This window comes from Herpailurus yagouaroundi, unplaced genomic scaffold (genome assembly GCF_014898765.1).
Source record: "Herpailurus yagouaroundi ecotype Mexico unplaced genomic scaffold, PumYag 162, whole genome shotgun sequence".
Taxonomy (NCBI): Eukaryota; Metazoa; Chordata; class Mammalia; order Carnivora; family Felidae; genus Herpailurus; species Herpailurus yagouaroundi.
Window position 1 is genome coordinate 25,641,608 of NW_024412403.1, and position 4,967 is coordinate 25,646,574.

The following is a 4,967-nucleotide window of genomic DNA, read 5'->3' on the forward strand; positions in this document are numbered from 1 at the left end:
TAAATGGAATCAGTATAAAATATCTCCCAACAAATAAAATTCCTTGGCCAGATGGCTTCCCAAGGGAATTCTACCAGACATTTAAAGCAGAGTTAATACCTATCCTTCTCAAGCTGTTACAAAAAACAGAAACAGAAAGGAAAGTTTGCAGGACTCGTTTTATGAAGCCAGCCTTACTTTGATTCACAAACCAGACAGAGACCCCACTAAAAAGGAGAATTATAAGCCAATACCCCTGATGAACATGAATGATCAACAAGATACTAGCAAATCAAATTCAACAGAGTATTAAAAGAATTATTTACCATGATCAAGTGGGATTCATTCCTGGGCTACAGGACTGGTTCAATTATTTGCAAATTAATCAGTATGATACCTCACATTAACAGAAAAAAAGATAAAAACCATATGATCCTATCAATAGACGCAGAAAAAGCATTTGACAAAATACAGCATCTTTCTTAATAAAAACCATCAAGAAAGTCAGTATAGAAGACATACCTTAACATCATAAAAGCTATATATGAAAAGCCCACAGCTAATATCATCCTCAATGGGGAAAACTGAGAGCTTTCCCCTGAGCCTAGGAATACGACAGTGATGTCCACTCTCACCACTGTTGTTTAACATAGTGCTAGAAGTCATAGCATCAGAAATCAAACAACAAAATGAAATAAAAGGCACACCAACTGGCAAAGAAAAAGTCAAGCTTTCACTTTTCACAGATGACATGATACTCAACATGGAAAACTCAAACGACTTCACCAAAAAGCTGCTAAAAATGATACATGAATTCACCAAAGTCACAGGATATAAAATCAATGTATCAGATGGAACAGAAATCAGATGCATTTCTATACAGAAGCAACAGAAAGAGAAATCAAAAAATTGATCCCATTTACAATTGCATAAAGTACCTAGAAATAAACATAACTGAAGATGTAAAAGATCTGTATGCTGAAAATTATAGAAAACTTATGAAAGAAATTGAAGAAGACACAAAGAAATGGAAAAACATTCCATGCTCATGGATTGGAAGAACAAATATTGTTAAAATGTTGATACCACGCAAAGCAATCTACACATTCAATGCAATTCCAATCAAAATTACACCAGCATCCTTATCAAAGCCATAGCAAACAATCTTAAAATTTGTATGGAACCAGAAAAGACCCCAAATAGCCAAAGTAATGTTGAAAAAGAAAACCAAAGCGGAAGGCATCACAATCCCAGAATTTAGCCTCTACTACAAAGCTGCACTAATCAAGAAAGTATGGTATTGGCACAAAAACAGACACGTAGACCTACAGAATAGAGAACCCAGAATTGGACCCACAAATGTATGGCCAACTAATCTTTGACAAAGCAGGAAAGAATATCCAATGGAAAAAAGATAGTCTCTTTAGCAAATGGTGCTGGGAGTACTGGATACCAACATTCAGAAGAATGAAGCTGGGCAGCTTTCTTACACCATACACAAAAAATAAACTCAAAATGGGTGAAAGGCCTAAATGTGAGACAGGAAACCATCAAAACCCTAGAGGAGAAAAGAGGCAACAACCTCTCTGACCTCAGCTGCAGAATTTCCTGCTCAATATGTCTTCAAAGGCAAAGGAAATAAAAGCACAAATAAACTATTGGGACCTCATCAAGATAAAAACTTCTACACTGCAAAGGACACAATCAACAAAACTAAAAGGCAACCGATGAAATGGGAGAAGATATATGCAAATGACATATTGGATAAAGGGTTAGTATCCAAAATCGATAAAGAACTTATCAAACTCGACACCTGAAAAACAAAAAATTCAGGGGAGATATGGGCAGAAGACATAAATAGACACTTTTCCAAGAAGACATCCAGATGGCCAACAGACACATGAAAAGATACTCAACATCACTCATCATAAGGGAAATACAAATAAAACCACATTGACATACAACCTCACACCAGTCAGAGTGGCTAAAATTAACAACTCAGGAAACAACAGATACTGGTGAGGATGTAGAGAAATGGGAACTCTCCTGCACTGTTGGTGGGAATGCAAACTGGTGTAGCCGCTATGGAAAATAGTGTGGAGATTCCTCAAAAAATTTAAAATAGAACTACCCTACGATCCAGCAATAGCACCACTAGGAATTTATCCAAAGGATACAGTAGTGCTGATTCATAAGGGCACATGTATCCCAGCGTTTATAGCAGCACTTTCAACAACAGCCAAATTATGGAAAGAGCCCAAATGTCCAAATGATGAATGGTTAAAGATGTGGTTTATATATACAATGGAATACTATTTGTCAATGAGTAAGAATGAAATCCTTCCACTTACAACAACATAGATCGAACTGGAGGGTATTATGCTAAGTGAAATAGGTCAGTCAGAGAAAGACAGATATCATATGTTTTCACTCACATGTGGAACTTGAGAAACTTAAAAGAAGACCATGGGGGAGGGGAAGGGGAAAAATAGTTTTAAACAGTGAGAGGGACAAACCACAAGAGAGCCTTAAATACAGAGAACAAACTGAGGGTTGATGGTGGGGTGGGGAAGAGGTGAAAATGGGTGATGGCATTGAGGAAGGCAATTGTTGGGATGAGCACTGGGTGTTGTATGTAAGCGATGAATCATGGGAATCTACCCCCAAAATCAAGAGCACACAATTTATGTTAGCTAACTTGAAAATAAGTTACATTAAACAAAAAGCAAACCCCAAATATAAGCAGATCTACAGGAGATGCATATAGTGAAGGTATTTTTATAGACATTAAAATAACTGCTACATGTATGTGCAAGAAAATAACATGAACATGGTGAATTTTGACAGAGAAATGGAATCTTAAAAAGAAATCTAATGGAAGTTCTTCACTGAAAAATAAAATAAGTGAATTTTGAAAACACATAGGTGATTTTAACAGAATTGACAAAATTTAAAAGAATTGAAAATGGAATAAAAGCTGCAAGATAAAGGGTAAAAATAGAAACAGCATGTGAGACACATGGAAAATAATGAAGCAATATCTCATATTAGTAACTGAATTCTCAACAAGAAGGAAAAAGATGGAACAGAGTGGCATTGAACAGAAAATGGCAAAATCTTTCTTAAAACTGATGAAGGACATCAAGCAACAGTTTTAATAAGCAATTAAATTTCAAAGAAAAAATAAATCTGAATACTGGGCATAACATATATATATATAACTGCTAAAAATGTAACATAGAGTAAACATACTGAAAACATCCAGAGCAAATATGCGTATTACCTAAAACTTAAAAATGTAAGCTACAGTCAGATTCATAGCTAAGCTCTTAGAGAAAGGACAGAAGGAAGGAATTAAAAAAAGAAAAAAGAAGCTGAATAACTATTTAAAAAATATATTCAGAGGGTTAAAATGAAAATAATTGACACCCTAGAGTTATAGGTCTTGGAAAAATAATTTCAAAATAAAAATCAAATATAGTTATAGCTCACAAGTGAAAATGGAAATAAGTGATAGCCGCAGACTGATACTAAAGGAAATACTACACTGGATTCTTTAGGTGAAAGGAATAGTATCTCAGTGGGAAGAGTGTGGTTGTCCAAAATCCCCAATGGTCTTTGTATGAATACGTGAAGAAACAGGCAACCACATTAGTAACCTGGGGCATGTGAATTAAAAACACAACTAGATACAATCATATTCACAGAAGAAGAGCTAAAATTTATATCCATAGCACATGTATAAATATTTGTAAATATTTTATAAATATAAGCATAAATTGATGATGATAGAAAGATGATAGATGATAGATAGATAGATGATAGATAGATAGATAGATAGATAGATAGATAGATAGATAACATAGTTATATAGTGTGTTGGCAATAATGTGAAATAAACACTAACTCTCAAATGCTGCTAGAAAAAATAAATTTGATACAAACTATTGTGGCAATATGTAATAAAACTGAACATACTCTAAGACTAAAACTTGCACCCAACACAAATTCTTGCATAAATTATAAAAACATGTAAAATATGCTCAATATACATTATTTATAATGGGCTTAAGCTGAAAACAAGCTAAATTTTCACCAACAGATTATCTAGCAATTGCAATGAACCAATTACTGCTGTCTGCAAAATATAGGCAAATAACACAAAGAAAATGTAGCATTAAGCAAACACGAGATGAATAATATGTATTTTTTTATTCCATGTATAACATTTAAAAGAAGCAATACTAATCTGTGATGATAGAATTCAAGACAGTGACAACTATTAGGAGGAGGGTTGGGAGCGGCTGGTAATGGGGTTTGGGATGTTAGACACTTTGTGGCCTGAATAGAGATTACAGGAATGAGTTCACTTTTTAAAAATTTGTCAGGCTAAAATAAAGCATATCAGAAGGGACATGGGTGGGGGATGGGTGAAATAGGTGAAGGGGATTAAGAGTACCCTTACCATGACAAACACTGAGTAACGACATATAGAATTGTTGAATTGTTACATTGTACACCTGGAACTAATTTAAAATCGTATGTTAACTATACTGGAATTAAAATTAAAAACTTCATTTAAAAAGTAAAGTAAAAGATAAAATAATAGAAATTTATCAGGCTGTACTTTTTTTAGTCTTTCTATATGTATTTTATTCTTTAGTGGAAAGTCTTAATAATACAATTATAACTTTCACAGAAGCTTCTGATCTCTTACTGCCCTAAATATGGGTTACTTTTAAAATCAAATTAATGGGGCGCCTGGGTGGCGCAGTCGGTTAAGCCTCCGACTTCAGCCAGGTCACGATCTCGCCGTCCGTGAGTTCGAGCCCCGCGTCAGGCTCTGGGCTGATGGCTCAGAGCCTGGAGCCTGGAGCCTGTTTCCGATTCTGTGTCTCCCTCTCTCTCTGCCCCTCCCCTGTTCATGCTCTGTCTCTCTCTGTCCCAAAAATAAATAAACGTTGAAAAAAAAAAATTTAAAAAAAAAAA

General features: G+C 34.8%; 1 long non-coding RNA gene across 1 annotated transcript; it reads left to right on the plus strand.

The window, feature by feature from the left end:
• Positions 1-2,440: 2,440 nt before the first annotated feature.
• LOC121035752 (uncharacterized) lies at positions 2,441-4,426 on the plus strand. The gene is made up of 3 exons (XR_005793047.1): positions 2,441-2,538; positions 4,268-4,271; positions 4,390-4,426. It is a non-coding gene; the product is annotated as an uncharacterized LOC121035752 (long non-coding RNA).
• Positions 4,427-4,967: the final 541 nt, after the last annotated feature.